We start from the raw sequence: 24462 nt of genomic DNA, 5'->3' as shown, positions 1-24462 counted from the left end.
ATACAAAGTTATTGTAATTTCTTTATATTAATTCAGAAGTTATAAAAAATTTTTTAAAAAAGAAAGAAAGAAAACAATCAGTGACTGAAGAAGAGAGATTAGCTACTGAGAGTGGTTTGGATCACACAGCAAGATAAGATCAAAAGGAGAGCTGGATAAAATTCTAAAAATACTTAATGAGAATTAAGGGGTAATTTAAGGACTAGTAACACTTGATGGAAGAGAAAACATCAGAGAATCATAATGGCATTAGATTTCTCTATAGCACTGGATTCTAGAAGAAAATGAAAAAATGACTTCAGAATTCTGGAGGATTGTTTTTTTCAAACTAATATCAACACAACCTGAAAACAGAATACAAGATGTTAGAACTCTCTTGCCACTTCTCTTGGGAAGCAGCTGTAGAATATACTTGAGCAGCACAAGACATCAAAGCTATAAAGTAGGAGACACACAATTCAGAAAATGATAATTGAACCATAAGAGAGGTAAAGAAGACCTACAATTTAACAGCAGTGTAGTAGGCAGAAAGCAAGGAAGCCAAACTCAAACAAGAGGAAGGTCAAATTTGCTGGAACATATAAACTTGATCAATCAATGTTATGATAAGCAATATTGTGGGATGTGTACAAAAATCAATGTGAAACAAATTAGGCAAACAAGAGCATGACTATTATTACTGCAATAATATTATACTTCTTAACATACACTGTTTACACTATCATAATGATTACCCACTTAAATTAGTGCTAGAACTGCATTAAGCAGATGAGATAAGAAAACTTAGTACCTATTCTCTTAGCAATTTTCAAATATATAATACATTGTGATAGTTTCAGGCACCATGTTGTACAGTAATCTATTAACTTGTTCCAGGAAAAATATGTGAGGTAATGCATATGTTAGTTTGACTTAGCCATTCTACATGTGTATGTATTTCAAAACATTATGTCCACATCAAAATTACATATAATTTTATTTGTAAATTTAAAAAACAAAACATCATAGTTTTGTTTTTTAAATTGACAAAGAATAAGAAAGGGGGTAAAAGTACAAAGGAATTAAATAAATAAATCAAAAAGTAATCAACATGTAACAAACAAAACTATACAGCAGTAGAAACCCTTTATATTTTTATAAAATATGGAAATCATGGGAACAAACAAAGAGCTAAAAGCTATCAACATTGAAATCTAAAATTAGATGGACAGTCAAAGGAACGCACTGATTTTTGTTATAATCACTTTTGGGTATTATTTAATTTATTTAAAACCATGCATCTTAATTAAATAAAACTTATAAATTATATTTTAAGTAGTTTTTAAGAAATCACACTTCTCAGATTTATTAAACTAGGATATGATTTGAAATATGTTTCTTGTGTTAAAAATATTTCATGTTCATACACATACAAATTCATAAAAATATATTTACACACCTACAAACCACACATGCACACTCAAGATATGTACGTTAATTAGGCTATCAGTGTAATGGGTGCACCTAGATGGGGTAGTACTATTATGCCCGCCATACACATAGCATAAACTGAACAAATGAATTTGATTGAGGTTTTCCCATTAACCATCTTTTCACAAGAAAATAATAGTGCTTTCCTATTCTGAAAACCTGTAAGCTTTTTTTTAAGTCTCCATATGAATTTCCATTACCCTAGCATGAAATATTGAAAATGGGAGACTATTATAGAAATTCTACATGACTTTCTCCTATCCAGCAGTGATTAGATATTTAAGAAAGATATTACACTTAGGTCAGCAACCGGAGTCACCTATTAAATGCAAATGCAACTAAAAGTCTTGCTTTCTCCCTTTATTCTGTGAGGACAAACATTTAGTAAGCCTTTGTAACACATCTGACAATCATTCAATGCAAACTTGCAATATTTCTCCATTTCTATGGAAAATTAATCCCTTCCAAATAGACCCTGTAGGTTTCACACTGTGGTTTTGTAAATGTTAGAACAGCATGGCTGAAAACAACAACAATAGGATGTCTAAGAACAACAAAAACAAATGAGCAACAATAAACAGACTTAAAGAATAAGAAAACATGTGGTTCACATAATTGAAAGCCAAAGATCCACAAGATTCAGAGTAAACCTAATGACTCTAATGCTTTTACAATTCTCTATGCCCACCCAACTCTGTGCCTCAACCTCAGCCTAGGGGTGGTAGTGAGATTTGCAGCATTGCAGTTCCAGGTCTCCCAGCTCAAAAGGGAAAGACAGGAGAGTTCTTCCAAAGCATTTGTAGAGGCTCTAGGAAAAGGCTTTCAGACACCTATCATTGTAATAACTATGTATTTCTGATGCTTTGACATTTTAGGGCCTTGCTTACCTGGTAAAATTGCACTTTCCAAGGCTGCCAATTCTGGAGATAATAAAGGTTTCTCCTAAAGTGTGCCTTTGATATAACATGCCCATGACTGCCTCCAGGCTTCTCTCCACTTGTAATAATCCCCAAGGACCAGGTACCAGATAAATAAGATGAGGAATGGTCAGCCCTTCTACCCAGAACCTATTGTATTTACCCAAAATAGCCAAATCTAATCCACTTACTCTGCCTTGTCCTTTCCTTTCCATGGAAACCACAATAAAGGCTCAACATATGCTCCTGTGGCCTCTGCCTCCAGACCAGTCCAATATGATGAGACTTCCCCTTTAACATTCATTTTTTAATGAATTGTGACTTTGGACTTTCAAAACTAACATGATTCTTTTACAGTTCCTCTCTATTGATCAGAGAATTAAATTTGGGGTTTTTGTAATGTAAAAGAAAATACAACTTCAAGTCAGAATGACCATATTTTTGATCCTATGCTATCCATTAAATAAGGTACTAATTAATTAAACTATACATGCTTCATAAGTAAAACTAGGGATAATACCTACCTTCAAAGATTTTTATGACCATTAAGTAAAACACTCATATTGGGGAACAAGATTGATCAAATTATACTATGTTTATGTATAAATATGGCAAAATGAATCCCAGTATTATGTACACTTACAATGCACCAATGAGGGGGGAAAAAAACGTTCCTAATGCAGGACAGCACCTAGCATTTCCTGGTACTCAGTAAGCAGGCCATATAGATATCATGCTTGAATATATTATTGGCACAAAATATTAAATGTTATCCAGATAAAACATGAAACTTTGGTAAAGTTCAGAAAGGAACATAAAACTAAAGATAGAATTTGTCTGTCTTTAATTTAGTCAAAAATCATTTACTTTGTGCAAGGCTGGATGCTAGGAACACATTTTCCAGACTAACCTCAAGGTGAAAATGTAGTTATAGGAAGAAAATTTTGAAGATAAAATAAGAAAATGCAATAAAAATCTCTTTTCATTAAATTGATTAGATACTTTATATTATGTGGGTGTAGACATGGTCATCTTTCTAATTCAAAACTGCTTTATTTATGTGTAGTTTGTGCAGACAGTTGGTTTTAAAATCCGGCTTCTAAGAGTCAGTATGTCTCTAGGGAACAGTGGAAAGGAATAACAGCTTGGAGTCTGGTTCCTTCCTTTTCACCTATCCCAATGCAGGCACAAGAGTCCTGATTTTATCATATTTATACAATGTAATTCAAATTAAGAGTTTATTGATAGAAAATGTTGTCCAGAGAAAAAGAATGAAGCTTGAAAGTCACTGATAAGAATAATTATTTCACTAGCAATTTGGTTCAGTGAACAATTCAAACTATCCTACTCAAATATCATATAATTATGCACGTAAAATATCTAAATTTTACAAGGGTGCAGGGGACAGATGATTTCTGAGCTGATACCTAGAGAAAGAAAACAAACCAACTATTAAAAGACCTGAAGGAGCAGCATCCAGGTAGAAGAAAAAATCAGTGCACAAGCTTTGAATCAGTAAAGGATAAAGAAATAATTTCAAGGAAGAAAAAGGCAAAAAGGATGACTCAAGTATGGTGAATTAAAAGGGCAGTTGGACAAGATGATGTGGAAGAAAGGGACAAGTTTGCAATCTTGCAGGGCCTTGTAGTTCATGAAGAATTTGGATTTTATTCTACACATGATGAAGTCGCTGAAGAATGTGACTGGGAAGTCTTGTAAAATAACTGTTAAACATGATGATGGATTCTGCATGATAATGTAAGGGAACAAGCAAAGAAAATAAAACAAGTTTAAAGGCATGTATTAGTAAAGTAAAGAACAGAGGTCGTGGAGTCAGGATCAGGGTAATAGCAATGGTCAGGATCAGGGTAATAGCAATGGAATTGCAAAAATATAGACATGGTTTGATGGTATAATCTTCATACCTTTGCCAGGAGATTGGATGTGGTAGGTAAGGGAAAGAGAGAAATTTGAGATAATGCCCCTAATTTTGTAAGCAACAGGTGGTGCCATTTACTGATACAGTGAAGATTAGAGGAGAGAAAAGTCTGGGGGGAAAACCCAAGGATTCTGTTTTGGATAAGCTTGATAAACTTGTATAACAATGCTGTGTATCCAGTAGGTGGTAGATATTATAATAATAACAACAACAAAACATCTAAGAACTATTGAGCGTTTGTTTTACAGAGGAGGTACTATACTAAGTGCTTTGCATCTACTAAATAATTTACCCCTTAAAACAACTTATAAAGTATTGTATTACCTTATTTTACCAAAGAGGGAACTTAGGCATAGAGAGAGTAAGTATTTACGTCACACAACTGCTAGTTTAGAGCTGAGAGCTAAGTTTCTAGTCTGATGCTCAGGCTCCAGAGCCCAACATCTTAACTGCGACTCTCCATGGCTTCCAGGACCCTGGGGTACAGGAAAGCAGACTCAGTGGTAAATTTACAGTTTTGAGGTATTTGATAATATATAAACCTTGTATAAAAATATTTTTATGGAGCATCCACTCTGTGCCTTCAGAAACTTCACAGTGTGTTGCATGTAATAAATGTTATGAAGAAAACTAAGAATGTGAGGAAAGTAGGAGGGCCTGAAGTTTCAGTGAATATTATTCTACATACATAAAATAACCAGGGTTGGTCTCTATAAGAATGTGGCATTTGAGCAGAAGGAAATTAAGGTGCAAGCTGTGTGTCTGATAGCAAAAGTGTCACAGACAGAATAGTATATTCAAAGACCCTGGAGCAGAAGTATGTAGGACATGTTTAAATATTAGCAAGGAAGTCAGGGTGGCTGGAGTAGAATAAGATAGGGAAATAATAGGGTGAAGGCAAAATATTAATCAAAATACTGAGTGATCAGAGAAGTGTAGATATAATTTAGAGGCATCTGATTGGATAAGATGGTATATGGAGAGTATTTTGAAAAAGAAATCATAATTCTGACACATTTATCATTTAGAAATCAGATAAAGGAAGAGAAAGCTGCAAAGAAGACTTAGAGGAAACAGGTAGCAAGAAAGAGAATACCAGAAGAGTTTTATGTCAGAAAAGCGAAGTGCAGAGACTATTTTAAGGACATGGCAAAATATTCAATGCAGCTGAGAAGCAAAAGAAAAATGTGGACAGAGTCAGGTTCACTAAATTTGGCAACAAGGAGGTCATTGGTGACCTTGAAGGATAGTTTCATTGAAATGTGGAACCAGGATAGACTTTAAACTTCATGTACCTTTGACAAGTTCCTTAACTTGTTATTTGTAAAGTGAGTATAAAATATTCCTTTTACATAGTTGGATGATTAGGATGATGTGTATAAACACAATGTCATACCCTGATCTTAGCCTTTTTGCATCAGCCTTAGTAAGAGAGCTTCTGCTTATTTCCAAGGCCCAATTCTCATCTTAACTAGTAAGGGTGCCTGTTCATTCCAGTGCTAGGGAATAAACTCAGTATCTTACACATGTGAGGCAAGCACTTTACCACTGAGCACAACCCCAGCCCTCTTGTAAATTTTTATTTTAAGACTGGGTTACACTAAGTTGTCCAGACTCTCCTCAAATGTGCAAAGCTCCTGCCTCAGCCTCCTGAGCAGCTAGAAATGCAGATATGCACCATAAGCACCCAGCTAGTAGGAGTGAAAATATGATGGTATAAGATTAAAAACTCAGAAATATCCAAATATCGTCATTGGCTAGGATCCTGAGAAAGACATCAAAAAGCATCTTATGAGATGCAGTTCTGAACTCAAACCAAAAAGAGGAGCACAGTGATTTAGATGCCCCTGTGAGTAAGCTCTATCTCTTAGGCCACACTGACCTGAAGGGCAGTGAATAAAGCATGGGACCATTGATGGTCCCTGTGTTTGTCCAAAGAGAAAGAATTCCAATATACACTCCAGATAGAGATGTAAAGGAGCAGGGGAGAGACAGGAAAGAGTCTCCCTTGTGCCTCCCGATGGCTGACTGGGGCAGCACTGATAAAGGGGAACAGGGAATCCAATTCTCAAAAGGAAGTTTGTTCCAAGCCTGTGACAGAAGAAAAGCATCAGAAGAGGGGAAAAAAAATGTCACAGGTACCTTGAAAAAGCCTATGTTTTGTCATTCTGGAAGGAAGACACATGAGTATCCATATCCACCTGTGTTCTGTTTTCAACCCTTTAGAATGTTCCTTCTTCTAACACTAGGACATAAGTCCATCCCTGACAGCATTCTTCCTTAAGGACAAAATTGAAAGTGGGTTTTGAGTGTGGAGTGTAGGAGATTGGGGGCAGCTGGAAGAATGCAAGAAGAGAAAAAGAGCCATGGGCTCTCCCCAAGAAATAATCTGTATGCCTTTGGCTTAACCAGGTTTCTACCTTGTTCAGGAACTAAGGATCTACTTTAATAATATTCTTAGATCTAGAAGCCTGCCACACTCTTTCCACTCTTTTCCCCTTCTAACAATCTTAGATTAAACTCTCCCTTATAGTGGAGCTATGATGCCATGGCTTGCTCACCTTAAGATTTACTGGATGCCAACTATCTACCTCCCTAGAAATTTGAGTTTATTGACATTAAATTATCTCTTGTTGCACATTCTCACTTATTACTATTAGGCTCTCCAGAAAGGACTGTTTGCTTACTAATTTACAAAGATTCTGGATATCAATTTTCCATCCTTGGCGGGATTTCCTCCCAGCACACTCTCCAATATAATTTCAGATTTCTAAATTGTTTAATCTAATTTCATATTTCTTTTCTTCCTCTACATAGTGGTGTCCTACTACACTGGATGGACAAAAGTTGGCCATATTATAAGCTGAATCTAGGTCTTTTCTTGAAATTGATTTGAAAATGTTATTTATCTTAAATGAAAATGTAAAGAAATTAGACTTTAGAATATGAAATTATGGAAAACTGAGTTATGTCTTTTTTTACCATACGATTTATTTTTATTTTTTTTAGTCCTACATGACAGCAGAATGTATTTTGACATATAATACATACATGGAATGTACATACATCAATCATATTGTCTATTCTATTCTGCTGTCCTTCCTATCCCCCCTACTCCTCCCCTCCTCTCCCATCCTTTCTCTCTATCCAATCTAATGTGACACACTTTTTTTTCTTTTTCTCATCACAACATCATATATGTATTCTGTATAACAATAAGGTTCTCCTTCCATCTTCCGTGTGTTATGTCTTAATTGTCTTTAACCCCTAGTGCATAGCCTACCACCTGGAAAATAGTAGCTATTCAGGAAATGTTGTTTTAACAGAATAAATGAATGACATGTTCAGGCATTTATAAACGAAACTGAATACCATGGAGTTCATAGTATAGCTCTCATTAGCTGACTTTACTTTTGAAGTAGTTAATGTTAAGACAACAATATTTCCAAATTTTTATCTATCAAGATGATTTACTATAGGATTTTGCTAGTGACCTTTCTAAAAAGATAGGCAAGAGTAGCCAATCTATGATTTAGAGGTTCACGACTAGTAACTAACATCTTCTAAGGATGGGTCATGAGTCAGGAGGCAAAAGGAACTAAATAAAAGTGGGCACTGAATAACAAAATTACTTTCTTCCCAGTGAAACAGAGGCTTTCTTTAGGGTAGTAATGCCTTTGGGATATTCCTCAGGTACTTGAACAATATTTCTCTATGCCCAGGATTTCTCAAAGTGAGTAAAAAAGGTCAATAACAGAGTTTTACCCACTTAGTAATACATAAGTAGAATTTCATATAGGTATTTGTATTTAAAGTGTAATGGTTTAAAAATAATAATTTTAAGGATTAATGTGAGTTCCTTGTAGAAAAGTAGACAAATGTACTTAGGGTGATTTGTAAATTTATGTCACAAATCATGAGGATAAATATCTTCCCTAAACAGGACAAAAATAGCAAAGGAAAATGCATCTACCTAAGAATTACTGTAGGTCTTAAATTTCATATTTTACACTAGCCACTTATGATTAAAAGTCATTAAAAGAATGAGTTGTCATGCTTTTAAACAAAAGACAACTGGTCTGATTTTCTTTTTACTCTGCCTTATCCATCAATCACTATTGAGAGACAACCAGTAACAATTATTTGGCTAAGGGCTAATAATACAAAAAGGAGAAAGACACTACTCCTAATCTGAAGAGTACTCATCCAGGTTAAATAGAAAATATTATGATACAATGCAATTTTTATCTTGTATTTTACTAAATTATCAAGATAACCAGCTAGTTTGGTGATAAACACAACCAATTTACTTATTCAAAAATTTGTTATACAACTTATGAATTATTTATATAGTTTCTTTCTCCTCTATTTCAGTCCTGCTTCTCAAGTTTGTTGCTTTTTTATAGTAACATACTTATGAGAAAATGGACTGGAAAACCAGAAGAGGTTAGATAAATGATTCTTCAACTGATAGATTTAGAAAAGAGACTTGCATATTTTACTGATAAATATAAATGTACAAAATGCTTTTGTGTATCTACAACAAAAAGTAACAACCTAAAAGAAATAAAAAGAAAAATGTAAATCAACAATTCACAGAAGAAAAGATGTTCAAGTCTGTGGTTGTGGCTCAGTGGTAGAGTGCTTGCCTAGCATGTGTAAGGCACTGGGTTTGATCCTCAGCACCACATTAAAATAAAATAAATTAAATAAAGGTATTGTGTTCATCTATGACTAAAAATATTTTTAAAAGAAAAGATGTTCAGCCTCATGAGTAGTAAAACAGATATAATCTTAAACAGTATCATGTCGTGGCTCACTTGTTGCTCTGACACTTTTCAAGATTAATGTCTAGATGGTACAGCAGGAACAAGATCTCATATACACTATTGTAGAAACCAATAAAATAATGTTTTAGGAATACATTTTGACATTATTTATCAAAATGATAAGCCCACATACCTTTTACCCAATCATTCGACTTTTAGAAAACAACCCTACACAAATATTTACACCAGCTCTCAGAGAAGAAAGATGTTCATTTAGGCTTTGTTTTTAAAAGAAAAACTGGAAATAGTTTGAATTATAATAAAAGGGGGATGTATAAGTAAATTATTGCACATACCATAAGATACTATGTAGTGTTAAAATGAATGAGGTTAAATTATGTGTACTGACATGAAATGATACCCATTTATAGTCAAATGTAAATGGGAAGCAAATTGCAAATGTGCAGTATATTCTATCTTTGTTGTAAAAAGAAACCAACAAGCCTATGTGTGCAAGTGCTTGTTTATGCTTATAAAATGTTTTGGATGATTCTGACCAACCAATATGTGCTCCCTCTGTAGAAAGAGAGTGTGAAGTGAATGGAGTAATACCATATGCCTGCACTGTTTAAATTTTTAAAAATACTTATTACTTTAATTTTAAAAAATGTTTTAACCACTCCTTTCTCCCCTATTAGAACCTCTGTAAAAATCTCAGTTTCCTTGTCTGTTACAAAGCTAATAATAGTTCCTCCTTTATCCAGCTCTGAATAGTCCTTGAGAGAATGCAGACCTGGTATATAGTAAATGTATAATAAGGAGCTATAACAACTCCTTCAACCACAAAGTGTAATTGTGCATTAGCTCACACAGCATATTGTATATTAGTTACTCTTGATCTTGAATAAGAACATATTACTATTACACTAAGTGAGAGTTGTTTGAAAAAAAAAAAAACCTTCAAATTAGCTGATTGTCTAAATGCTTCAAATTTCTAAATAAATAAATAAGCCTGGATGCTAGCCTCTAAAAGCTTACATGTTGGCAGGAGACAAAATGATGAATAGCCAGATCTCATAAACAATACAATATCCCCATTCATTCTGACTGATTTACATGAACCAGGTTTTGATATTCTCACTCCCTCCCCACAAAGTCCCCAACCATATTCTCAGTGGATCCAGATTATGAAGAAACAAAACAAAACAGTCATATGTAAACCAAATCATAGGACAGAGCTTATTTTCTTCTCCAAAACCTAGTAATAAATGGGAGTTTCCCTTCAGCAACAAGCCCAGTGATGTTCACCAAGATAGACTGTTCCATTCTTCATGAGCATGGTGTAATTGCTATACTCTCAGAAAGGGAGGCCACAGCCAAAGAGCTCCATCATCCATTCAATGCTACCAGAAATGCAGTGAGTAGAAAATCAAAGATCCCTACTTTTAATCCTTACCAGATTTGAGAGCTTTGCACACAAATGCATTTTTAACTTAGGGATTTTCCCTATTTGAATCAAATGCATGATATGTCAGTATTGTCTTGAGCAACTAATAAAAAATTAAAAACTAAAACACTATAACTTAATTCCTTCTATGAAGTACTCCTTAGGTTGTTAGATATTTTTGCCTAAAATTAGTTACTTATGAAGGCAAAGATAGGAAAACTGCAAAAATTCTTCCTTTAGCATATTTTCAAAAAGTCACATGCATATTTGGCCAAGTTTTGTTAAATTAAATGACATCATCCTTAAAAACCATTATTTGTCAATTATGAGACTATTGTTCTACATTCACCCTCTTCTTGAGAGCAGCATGAATAATCGATATATCTCTTGTAAAGAAAAGTTAAATATCTTCCAGTATTTTCTTGGATGTGTTATAGTAATTATAATGAAAATGGTTATAGTCTTAATATTTATTGTGAGATTATTGAATGCCAAAACCATCCTAAGGGATTTACATAAATTATTTAATCCTCATAACAAGTCTACTAAGCAGGCACTGTTACAGTCCTGTTTAACAGAGGAAAGAAATGAGGTCCAGAAAGGTTTAGTAACCTCCCACAATTATACATACAGATGGTATCTTCAGAAGCTAGGATTCAACCCTCAAAAGTCTGGTTCAGCATATGCACTACTAACTTCCAGGCCATGTTGCCTAGATACCCATAAACAAAAAGTGTGTGGAAATAAAACTCATGTGAAATATGCCCACTACAAAACTTACATTTTCTGGATAGTATATACACATTTCTCCCTCCTAAAAACATAGTAGTAGTCATACATGCGTTCACTGAAAAAGAAAATTACTTAAAGTTTTATAAAATTCCAAGATATGAAATTTTATCTGATGTATTTTGAAACTGTAAAATAAGAGCAGTGTTTCACATTGATTATTCTGATTCGTACAAAGGCTCACTGTGCCCCCTTCCCAAGATTTCAGACAATCTTTGATACCTTGGAAGGTTCTAAAACAGAGTTTGCTGATTCTCATGCTTATAAAGTCCATTGATGTCTGCCTAATATATAAATCCTATGAGTATAATATGAGGAAATTAGTAGTGAGGAAACCTGGAGTTAACTGAACAGGATACATTCCACCTATGAACATGCAAGTTCAATTATTTAAACACTATGCTAGTCACATAAAATATGCTCTACCCAAAAAGAATAGCATAGAAATATGCTCCTTAGCCAGTCCAGTCAGGCCAGTTTATTCCACTTTTGGGACCACTCTTTCATGTCCCTACTCTCCCCATGTCCTCAACTTAACACCAACCTCTCCACAAATTTTCCCTGACACCCAGTAAATTGGATTAGATGTCTATGATATGATGTACTATCCATTATAATTATTTTTTAATATTTATTTTTTAGTTTCAGGTAGACACAACATCTTTATTTTGCATTTATGTGGTGCTGAGGATCGAACCCAGAGCCCCATGCATGCTAGGAGAGCATGATACCACTGAGCCACACCCCAGCCCCATTATAATTATTTTTATAAATTTCATTTGCTTAACATAATTTTTCTATTATAATTTTATTTATTCATTTTTTAAAACTATTAAGCTCTTCAAAATAATTCCTCAGAGACAAGAAGAGTCCATCTCTTTCACCTTATGGTTATTCAGTCATTCAAAGAATATTTATTGTACTCCTATTAAATACTAAGTATTAATTATTATTTTAGAACTTGGGGATGTAGAAGTAAGAAGAAAACAGAGAATATCTTTACTTAGGCCCCTTGATCTTATTTTATTGAGAAGAATTATTTTGAATGAACAAATGAATGAACATAGACTGTGTCAGATATTATAACAAACATGGTGTATAAAACAGCTAGGGCAGAGGGCGCACAGAGTAGGAGTGAAGTTTGCTATTCTATAAACATTAGCAGGAAAGGTCTCTCTAAGAAGATGATATTTGAGCAAAGGCATAAAGCAATGGTGATTGATCCATGTAGGTGTCAGGTGAGAGCTATTCAGACAAAAGGAACATGGAGCACATGACACCAAGGCAGGAAAATGCTTTGCCTAATTGAGGAACAGCAAAGAGCATTAGTTTTGGGAATGTATTCAATACATCCTTGATAAATGAATGAAGCAATTAATGTGTCCTCATAGACAGAGCTCTTGAGATGCAAAATAAAATCATTTTAATTTTACCTTCTGTTCTGTCCCTTATGATAGAAATGCCAATAAAGAATGAAGTGACTGAAAATAAGAGAAAGGGGCAGACAGAATCTAGACAATACATAATTAAGTAAGGACTGATTTCACAATTAGCTCTTTTACATTTGCTTATTTACATAAAAGCCTAAAGTTTGGTATGTTTGAATATGTGCAACAGAGTTCAGATTTATTTAAAACAAGTATGTACACCATTCCCCACTGTCCAAACACAACTGTTGAACTGTTATATTCATTTTCAAAAATTTTTGCTTCACATGTATAACCTCATTTATACATTAATTGGAGTTATATATTACTAATTGATTTTTTCCTATTCTTTATGTTTGTTATCATTTAAATTGCACTAGTTACTATGGAAGCAAAGTCATCAACTGAGGGCAAATTTTGGTGACATCCACCAGTGAAATATAAAATCAATTACTATAATGGTTTTGCAATTTATACTAGTTACTTAGAAAGGGTTTTACTGATCTGATGTGAATAAATATCATAGAATGAAGGGGAAGGTGTTATCATCTCTCAGATATTTTTTTCCTCCCCAAATTTCAGGTGAGTTCTATCATCAACCAACTTCCTAAAATTTATGTCTTATTTTTGATACATTTTGCCACAGAAATAACTTTAAAATGGTCTATAGTTTCAGCTTTCCTGAGAAAAGAGAGGAAGTAAAATGCAGAAATCCATAGTCTGTGCATTGCTTTTTCATCCAAAATCCTTGTTTCCTTCCAGCCACCCCTATGCTGAGTCCTAATTTCTCTACCTAGTGACTCCTTTATACCATATGAGTTTATCTCAGCTCAAGAGAAGCCACCAGGTAGACAGACGCCACTCAAGTGGTGAAATTTTAGAATACCAAGAAAGTCTCTCTATAAAAGATTACCTCTTGCCTATGGTCTCTTTTGCATAAAATTCTACCATTTATTTCTGTTTATTGGGTATCATCTGCCCCAGAAATCACTTTTATACTGAAGAACTGAAGAATTTGAATCAAGAACACATCTCAGGAATCCTTAAATTGTATAGATGAGGAAACTTGAACACTTCAGTGAGGAAGTAGTTTTCTGGGGTCCAATATCAAGTAAGGAACAGTGTTAAATAAGAAAATTCTTATCTCCTAATTCACAGTAATAACCCTGGGGCACTAGGATTCTGGACAAGGGATGTAGGGAGAAAAGGAGAAATGGCTGAAGGTAGTTTACTTGGAATGAGATCCCAAGGAAAAGGAATGAGAAATCATGGAGAGTAAAATAAATAAGGGAAAGCCAATATAGGAATACTTTCTAAATGGTTAAATATGAAAGACTATACAACATTTAAAAAGACCCTTTCAGTAATACCTTCAGCAACACAGGAAAACCCTCCAGCATAATAGTGCAAGAAATCAGCCCTTGAACAGGATATATGGTATGAATCTCTTTATAGGAAGTTCAGAACCTGGATGGGCACAAAATACCCTTCTGAGGTGCTCAAAATATTCTGTATTTTGATCTTGGTGGTGATTATATAGATGCACACGTGTATAAAATTTCATAAAGACTTCCATTTAAGTTCAATAAAATTTTCTGAAAGCTCTGCCTCAATGTTATTATCTTTTATTTGAGAAATGTTTTATTAAATTGGTGAACACTATAGGAAACCGATACACAATGTTGTCAGGACCTTTAGGGAATTATTTAGAGTGAATCTCAAAACTGCTTACCTTTGGTATTAATTCTTCTGTTGGCATGGGAATGCAAAGTGTCTCCCCGGGTGTCCACACTGTGACTTCAGAGAAGCCCCAGGGCAGAAGGCAAAAGATGTGCAGCTTAAGCTTGAGACAAGAACTTGGCAGCATAAAGTTGAAAGCTCACTCAGAACTGCTCACCAAGACTGTGGCCGGACAGGGGTAACCTAGGAGGATATGAAGCAATGATTAGAATGTGTCCGTGAACTTTTCACACATGCCAGGAACATTGTACTCCAGGTATAAATCTCAAGTCCTGTTAGGTATGAAAAGTGTAGTTGTAGTGGAAGGAAAGAAAAAATGATAGTGTAATTATGTCTCAAATAAAATGTAGCCCACTTGGTCTTGTGATATTTTAATTTATTGATTGCCATAAGAAGAAAGCATTTTGTGTAGGGGATGGTTATGGAGGAGTGAGGGTCATGCTGCATGCTCCATGGGCTTCCCAACCCACAGTGAGACACTGGTAGGCTCATAAATGGATGGATCAAGATCATTATCAGTGGAGATAAATTGAACAATGAGAAGATGCCTTTAATGATAGACTTGGAGAGCTGAGAAGGAGTTTGGGATTAATGTGAAGATCTTCCAATAATCAAATACCCTGCAGTGCAGGCTCTGAAGCTTCATTAACTACTTATGAAAGTTCCCTTTGCAGCAAATAACTTTGAGCACTTTGTAATCTTTTTTCAGAAAAGAGGAAAGGATGAGAGAATGTGTTCCTTAGCAATAAAATTAAGTACATTTATATACATTAGTGTCTCTAAGGAACCTCAATTATATCACTGACTTGACTCTATCAGGGTTCAGCTGCTAAAATAACACCTTAAATTCTCTACAGGAAAAATTTCAATGCACAGAGAAAGTTAATAAAGGCTGTTATTCATACAATTCAATGTTATAGGTATTGTTATTGCCTAACTTCTACCAAACTTCCTTCATTCCTTCCTATGTCAGAGAATCCTTCCACAAACAGTATATATGACTCATTTCCTAAGAGGCTCTAAACTGACTTAAACCAAATAGAGCTCTCCATTTTACTAGCATCTATTATTGTTTCAAATTATCACATGGGAAAGGTGTACATGCATTTCCTCTTATTCCTTTAGGAATGCAGCTGCCATCTTATTTGTAGCCAGATAATAAATCAAACCCATGGGGGAAAAAAAGGAAAATGAAGAGAATATGGGTCAAAGCCACAATGAAGCTCACTATAACTCTAGACTTATTGATACAGGAATCCAAAACTTTCAGTATTATTTAAGAGAATTTGAGCTGTTTTTTTAATTGCTTGCTGATTTACTTTTTGTGATTTGTTTTATTTCTATTTTTCAAGACTTTGGACATTAACCTGATAAAAACTGGATAGACCAGTACCATCAGCCTCACTTAAACCCAAGCAGGACACCCTGGCACTTCCATTCTTTACTGAAATCCATCGTCATATTCCATAATCATTGTAGCTATAAAAGATATTTCCAAATTAATTAGAATAAGATGTTTCTTTTCAAATTGCTCACATGCTTCATGCTTCAACCCACTGGATTTTGTTTTGTCTTTTCCACTTTCATTAGTCATCAATGACCTCTTTGTTGCTAAATCCCATGTGCACATTTTCATTCTCCTGTCCTTAACTTTGGAGGGATTTTCCATTCTCTTATTCCAGAAAATGTTCTCTTTCACTTGTCTTCTGTAGCGCTACTTTCTTCCTGCCTCTCCAAAGGGTTCTGTCTCAGTCATTTTGCATGAACCCAAATCTTTACCTCATCTTTCAATGGTGGTATTCTCAGGCCCCTGCTCTAGTCCCTCTTTTCTTCTGAACCAATATTTGTCTCACTGAACATGGACAGTCTAATCCATTCTGTAACTTCAAGTTTTGTCTATATGCTGATGATTCCCAATGCTGACTGCAAAGAGCTGATATGACTTCAGATACTATCCTGTCAGTCCTTGCCTGGGCCCATGCAGTAACTGTCAACTAATTTCCAGATACACAAACTTCAGAGGGAGGAAAAACAGTCCTCTTCAAAGCCAAAATTGAAAAGAAAAAAAAATAAAATGTAATCTTTTATTAACACTTAAGTTTTAATAAAATAAACACGAATCTATATATTAATTTATTTAATATCTTTATTCCTTTGAGCTTTGGGTGGGAGAGGGGAATGCCATCTTATTTACTATTGTATCTCTATAGCATGGCACAATGGGTTCTCAATAAATAGTTGTTAAATATTGCTGGAATTCTACCTAGTACCTTTTACCTAAGTGTCACCATTCTTTCTGGGGATCTGTCATAACTGATTATATGCAGGTACACAGAAGTGCAGGATCTACTCAGGATATCCTGTCTCTTTATGCATGACAATAAGTTGTTGCTCCACCTAGACAAAATATAACCCACAATTATTAATCCAAATGCCTGTGTTGAGCTCAATTAATAAGCAATTCTAAAATATCAGTGCCTTAAAAAATTCACGTTTATTTTTTGTTTATGTTACATTTCTAGTGATGTTCTTCACCAAAATACAAGAAACTGTATGTTATGTGTTATGTATGAACTAAATTGTGCTCTCTAAAATCTATATGCTGCCAGGCATAGTGGCGCATGACTATAATCCCAGGGACTAAGGAGTCTGAGGCAGAGGATTACAAATTTGAGGCCAGTCTCAACAATTTACCAAGGCCTTAAGTTTAGTGAAACCCTGTGATAAAAAATAAAAAGAGCTGAGGATGTAGTTCAGTGGTAACGAGCCATTGGTTTCAATCCCCAGTACATAAAAATAAAAAAGTTTGTATGTTGAAGGACTAAATTCCAGAGTGACTATATAGAGAGGAAAAGCCTTTGAAGTGGTGATTAAGATTAAATGAAGTCATAAGGATGAGGCCCTAATCCAAGAGGACCAGTGTCCCTATAAAAAGAGGTGATATACAAGGAGTACTTCGTACACAGAAAAAGATATGTGAGGAAGCAGCTAGAGATAGCCACATGAAAACGAATGAGAAATGCCTCAGGGAAAATGAAAACCACGGGCCCTTTGATCTTGGACTTCCAGCCACCAGAAAGTAAATTGCTGCTGTTTAAGCCACCCAGTCACAATATTTTATGATGACAGCCCTTGCAAACAAATAAAACATGTAAAAATTAAGTTACTGGTGCCAATCATTCTATTTATCCAGGTTGTTACCTCTCTACTGGGAAGTTCCTTGAACCAATCAAAGGATCATTTTTCACCCACTGCCAGTGGCAACTGTGTGCTGAAAGCCATGGTAGGTGATTTCACTGTCCAGATGGGACCCAAGTCCTGCCAAACAATCACTCCTCCTGAGAGTGACCAGCCTTTTCCTGGGTGGACTGTTGAATGTGGCTGACTGAGTAATTGAGCAGAAGGGAAACAGGACCTGGCAGTAGGGCATGAACAGAGCTTAAAGCAATTGCTAACCATGGAGGAACCAGACATTCTCCTTGAGAAGAGTTTCAAAAACTGTGTGTCCTCAGAAACAGAGACAACAGTAGTGTTTGGCCATTAATGTCAGCCCATTTCGTCCCTTTCCTTGTCCACCTTCTTCACACTTCCCCTTGCTGCTCCAGCACAGCACTGAGACTAACTGCAGGAGTGTAACCTAGGGAGAGGTGCCTACCTGCCTCACTCACATTTTCCAGGTCTGCATTAATGACTTACTTTTTCTATAAAAGACTCATTAAATTACAACTCAATTCAGGACCAAACTTAATTCTGTCATTTGAAAAGCAATAAGTTATCACAAGGTACTATATCTTCTGTCATTGCACTTGTACCAAAAATATGATAACTTTGCATTTTGTAATATTTTAATATAAGGCAGAAATGATTCTAATTATGTTATTAAGTGGAATAACTCTACATAAAACAACAAGACACTAATGTTCTAACAGATAACTTTTTATATCCTATGGTAGATTGGCAATGAGTTCATTATAATTCATAATAGCAAAAAATGAAATCTGCAATAATGATTTTTATTCCTCAGTTATATAAAAGAGTCCCAGTCTAAGTCCTATGTACATGAAACTCAAACATAAGAAAGGTGACCAATAGCAGGTATCATGGAGACTTTAGAGCAGCTCCGATCTGACCCTGATGAAGTCTCCAGTCAATCCAGAAGATATTTTTGCCTCAGGAAACTCCTAAACCAAAGAATCTACAGTTTTTGATGAACAGAAGCTCTGGGGGTGGGTTACCAGGGGAAGCACCAAGTTTCCCTGATAAAACACAAAATTTATCATCAAGCTATTATCAGCACATCTCCATCCTTTTGGAAATGATCCTAGACTTGCCTTCAATCCCTGTGGCTGCTGCCTCCCTCATTCCTTCTGCTTTTTATTTGCTTTCGCATTTTATTTACATGTCCACATCACTGAGTGTTCCATTCTCCAGCCCATTTCCTAGCACTTTTATGAACTTTCTGTTCCCAAGACGTTGTCCAGTGTCTTCTTCAACACTCATCTTCTCACGACTGGCTCAGGCACCACCTAACCATTCACAAAGAATCTACTTGGCTCTAAAGTCATTGCCAATGCCATATTTCTACCAACTCCTGACCATGGTGTCTTGGGCAGCAGTCATTCATCCCCATGACCTGTGCCCATAACCAATCTTCCACTGGGTAGTAGAGAGAAGAAAGAGAATGCTTTGTTACAGTTCACTCTAATTGCTTCTTTGGTTTCTATTTCTGGCACTCTGCCCAGTGAGTGAAAGGTTTTAGACATTTTCCCTTCTTTCTAGTAAGGACAAGATTCCTGGTTCACAGTCTACCCCCACTGCTTCAGGCAAGACCCTACAACATCTTCTAGAAGCTGTCTACCCCTTCTACTGAAATGCTTGGCCACATCAATCCTAAGTCCTTTCAAACTTGTTTTTATCAGTTACTGTCCATTTCTATAAGACTTTATAAACTCTCTTGGACTTAAACTTATTTTATAATACAAAACAAACAAAATAGATTGAGGTTGTTGCTTTTTATTTTTTCAATCCTAAAAGGTAAAGACAAAAACAGTTTCCAGAGGGACTCTTTGGACAGAATCTGATATCTGTAAGCATGTATACACTGTCACCTACCTCAGGAGAGTCGTCCCATAATAGCTTCTCTCTCGGCTGCCAACTCTCGCAGCAATGGCCTCCCATGCAATGCTGCCTGCTACCAGGTTTTGCACAACCCTGAAGGGGATCTCTGCCCCTTCCCTGGGAGGCCCTGGCTTCAGGTTGCCATTTTAGATGGACTGAGGTTTTCAGATGTTACTCATTCACCCCTAGCATCTCAGAGTATGATTATGATACAGGACTCTTTTTGAATAAAAACGTAGATCTGCCAGATTCTGAATTCACTCCATGGGGGTGAATTTTGCTCTCTCTGCAAAGCTTCTTTTCTTAGACATGTGCAAAAAACTACTGCTTATTACCAGTCTTAGTAAAGAAATAAAAAAAAAGGATTGATTGCAAATCTGAAACCAAACAGTACATTAAGTGTACTTTTACTTTTGCTAAAATTGAGTATGTGATTTGAGCACTGTGTGATTCCAAAATCCAGGTTCTTCTCAATACATCATGGTGCCATGCACTACACATAGCTGGTATACTTTTAAGAAATAAAGGGAAGGTCTGGGGTTGTGGCTCAGTGGTAGAACACTTACCTCACATGCATGAGGCACTAGGTTCCATCCTCAGCACCACATAAAAATAAATAAAATAAAGATGTCGTGTCCACCTACAACTAAAAAGATATTTTAAAAATAAGGGGAAAAAAGGATGAAATGAGAGGCCATTGGGCCACAAAGAGCCACCTGTGACTCTCTTTGACTGCCCCAGGCTCTTACTGACCTTGCATCACCAAGCCTCTTGTTTATTTGCCTTTCATTGATAGAGTGTGATCTGATGAACCAAAAAGGTCTCTCCCACTTTCTGATGACGAAGTCTTTGACCTTCCATCCTTAGAAGAATAGATTTGTAGTCCTTACTACTTCCCATTTAAAATAAAATTACTACATGATACCTGGATTTTGGTTGGTGATAGCTAACTAGAAAGCCTAATAGATAAATTAACATATTTGATTTACTAGCTGACAGAGTGAACTTTGATAAGACATTAGATCACTTAGTTTGGCTGAGAGGGAAGAGGAAGAGGAGAAAAATTCTAAAGGAAAATTCTAAAGTCCAAAGAACTAACAAGCGACAAACACCTAAGCAGAGCGTCTGAGAAGGACAACTTTACTGGTAAGTCAAGACTAGACATCTGACACCTACAAGGCAGGAGGAGGTAGGAAAAGAATAGCAGAATGATATCTAGCCGAATCTTGGCCTTAGGGACAATGTCTCCTAAACTGATTGATGGAGAAGAGCTACAAACAAACAATGAAAAGCTGACAAAAGGGAGAAGTTACTCTCCATAGCATCCTGTATTATAGACATATTCTCTGTATTATAGACCATACATCATTCTTTGTTGGAATTTCCTCTTTCCCTGCCTGTACCTTCCTTTAGATCATGTATTTCAGAGGACAGGGATTCTGTTATCTATTTTACTTGTGTAGAACCAGAGTCTAATCCATTGTCTGGAATGTTGCAGAGGCTTAATTCATATATGAATGATAATAAGTGAAATCAGTTCCCTTTCTTTTCTATTATCTATACATAAAATCACTGCTATGAGGAATAAAATTACTTCATACATGATGGCCCTTCAACTGTGTACCAGGGATCCTTAGAGATCTTTGAGAGTTACATACTATCATTTACATAAATGCAAATATCTCTACTCAGACCTGTGGCAAACATATTCAGTGTCTAAATATCACTGTTATTTGTGATAGGCATTCTATTTATTTTCAGGGGTCTTTATTTATGCATAAGTATGCTTCTTTACATATTCTATTTTTATATAAATCATAAATCAAGTTCTAGCTGGGCTTCTATTACATTATAATTCAGCATATGTAAGACAGATTTAGATGAAATACAGCTAATGATTCCAAAACAGTTCCTCTAGATGTGTTATATAGTTTAACTTAATTTAATTTCCTGCTTATGTATCATAAGAAAATGTATGCGTTTTTCCCCAAGCATCACTCTTTCCTCATTATCAAAGTATTCATACTGAATTATTTTTAAAAGGCAGTATTTAGTATTCAATCAAATAATAAGGAGAACGTGTTCCTTCTCAGTGGTTTAATAATAATTCTTGCATCACCAACCCTGAATATTCATGTTATGGAAATGTGCCCTACTTCTATAGATTTCATCACTGTCAGCTGGTGCCACAGCACAACCCAGGGACAGTTAGTCAGTGTTAATACATTCAAGATTTCAGCAATTACAAAAATGTCTTCCTTGACTTACCATCAATTATTCAACTTTTGAGGAATATAATTCTGAAACACAGGAGGGCAACCAATAAATAGTCTGTTCTTCTTTGGAAAACAGAAACCTAACTGCATTAAATTGTGATATCACTTGACTGAAGTCTCGCATCTGCTCCATTTGTATGACATAAAGACAACTCATCTATTCACTAAGAGAAGTAAATCAGTTGAGCTAGTTTTTTGTCTTTGGGTAAATCAAATCATAGCACATTTATTTTCACCCTTATTCTTCTGTTAAAACACATTTGTCAACGTTCTGATATTTATCATCCTCCTTCCTCAAAATATGTATGATTCAACCCCAATTCTGTTAGTGGTGTGATCTTGGTCTAGTCACTTAATCTTTCTAGTTGTTTCATCAACAAAATGAGGAGATGAGATCAGGCTGGAGTCAACACATTTCTTCTGTAAAAGGACAAATGAATGTTTTAGGTTTTGTTTAACATATGCTGTCTGTCCCGACTATTCAATTCTTCTATTTTAATGCAAAAGCAGCTCTAGATGTTATATAAATGAATGAGAATTTCTGTGTGTCAATGAAACATTATTACAAATACAGGTAGGTGGCAAAACATATTTGGCTGTGTGCAGTATCTTACTAACCTCTCTGAAGTCTTTGCAAATCTGTGATTCTTTGAGATATTTAAGAAGCACCTGTTTTTATTACTATTGCTCTGTAGTCTAGTGTAAGAGTGATACCACCTGCTTCACTCTTCTTGCTAATGATTGCTTTAGCTATTCTGAGTCTCTTATTTTTCCAGATGAATTTCATGACTGCTTTTTTTTTATTTCTATGAGGAATGACATTGGGATTTTGATTGGAATTGCATTAAATCTGTATAATGCTTTTGGTAATATGGTCATTTTCACAATATTAATTCTGCCTATCCAAGAACAACAGAGATCTTTCCATCTTCTAAGGTCTTTTTTGACTTCTTTCTTTAGGATTCTGTAATTTTCATTATATAGATCTTTTACCTCTTTTGTTAAGTTGATTCCCAAGTATTTTATTTTATTTTTTGAGGCTATTGTAAATGAGGTAGTTTTCCTCATTTCCCTTTCAGAGGACTTGTCACTGATATACAGAAATGCCTTTGATTTATGGGTATTGATTTTATATCCTGCTACTTTGCTGAATTCATTTATCAGTTCTAGAAGTTTTCTGGTGGAATTTTGGGGGTCTCCTAACTATAGAATCATATTGTCAGCAAATAGTGCTAATTTGAATTCTTCTTTTCATATCTATCCATTTAATTTCTTTCATCTGTCTAATTGCTTTGGCCAGTGTTTCAAGAACTATGTTAAATAGAAGTGGTGAAAGAGGGCATTCCTGTCTTGTTCCAGTTTTTAGGGGAATATTTTCAATTTTTCTCCATTTAGAATGATGTTGGCCTGGGGCTCAGCATAGACAGCCTTTACAATGTTGAGATATGATCCTGTTGTCCCTAGTTTTTCTCATGTTTTGAACATGAATGTGTGCTATATTTTGTCAAATGCTTTTTCTGCATCTATTGAGATGATCATATGGTTCTTATCTTTAAGTCTATTGATATGATGAATTACATCTATTGATTTCCATATGTTGAACCAAACTTGCATCCCTAGGATGAACCCCACTTGATCATGGTGTACTATCTTTTTGATATGTTTTTGTATTTGATTTGCCAGAATTTTATTGAAAATTTTTACATCTATATAAATTAGAGATGTTGGTCTGATGTTTTCTTTCTTTGATGTGTCTTTGCCTGGTTTTGGAATAAGGGTGACATTGGCCTCATGGAATGAGTTTGGAAGTACTCCCTCTTTTTCTATTTCCTAAAATAAATTAAAGAGTATTGGTATTAGTTAAAAGACCAAGATTAGCTAAAGCAATCCTTAGCAAGAAGAGGGAAGCAGGTGTCATCACTATACCAGTCTATAGTTTAAGAACTATACTATAGAGCAAAAGTAACAAAAACAGCATGGTATTGGAACAAAAATAGATTGATAGACCAATGTACATAATAGAGGACACAGAGACTAACCCACATAATTGCAGTTATTTTATATTACACAAAGGCGCCAAAAACATACAATGGAGAAAAGCTAGACTCTTCAACAAATGATGTTGGGAGAACTGGAAATCCATATCCAACAAAATGAAATTAAACTCCTATCTCTCACCATGCACAAAACTCAACTCAAAGTGGATGAAGGGCCTAGGAATTAAACCAGAGACTTTCATCTAATAGAAGAAAAGTAGGCCAAATCTCCATCATATCAGATTAGGCCTCAACGTCCTTAATAAGACTCCTATAGCACAAGAATTAAAATTAAGAATTAATAAATGGGATGGATTCAAACTAATAAGCTTTTTCTCAGCAAAAATCAATCAATCAATCAATGAAGTAAACAGAGAGCCTACAGCTTGGGAGCAAATTTTTATCACTTGCACATCAGATAGAGGACTAATCTCTAGGGTATATAAAGAACCCAAAAAGCTAAACACCAAAATAACAAAATACCTAATCAACAAATATATGAAAAAATGTTCAACATCTCTAGCTATTAGAGAA

At 35.2% G+C, this 24462-nt stretch overlaps 1 long non-coding RNA gene across 2 annotated transcripts in view; it reads right to left on the bottom strand.

Moving 5' to 3' along the window:
* The window catches only part of LOC139704667 (uncharacterized), a 193091-nt gene that overhangs the window by 143040 nt on the left and 25589 nt on the right, over positions 1-24462 (bottom strand). For both annotated transcript variants that reach the window (XR_011706549.1, XR_011706548.1), the window contains exon 2: positions 14491-14681. This is a non-coding gene — a long non-coding RNA (uncharacterized lncRNA). The remainder of the gene's footprint in view (positions 1-14490; positions 14682-24462) is intronic.

The sequence above is a fragment of the Marmota flaviventris genome, chromosome 1 (genome assembly GCF_047511675.1).
Source record: "Marmota flaviventris isolate mMarFla1 chromosome 1, mMarFla1.hap1, whole genome shotgun sequence".
NCBI lineage: Eukaryota > Metazoa > Chordata > Mammalia > Rodentia > Sciuridae > Marmota > Marmota flaviventris.
This window is presented reverse-complemented; position numbering and strand designations above follow the sequence as displayed.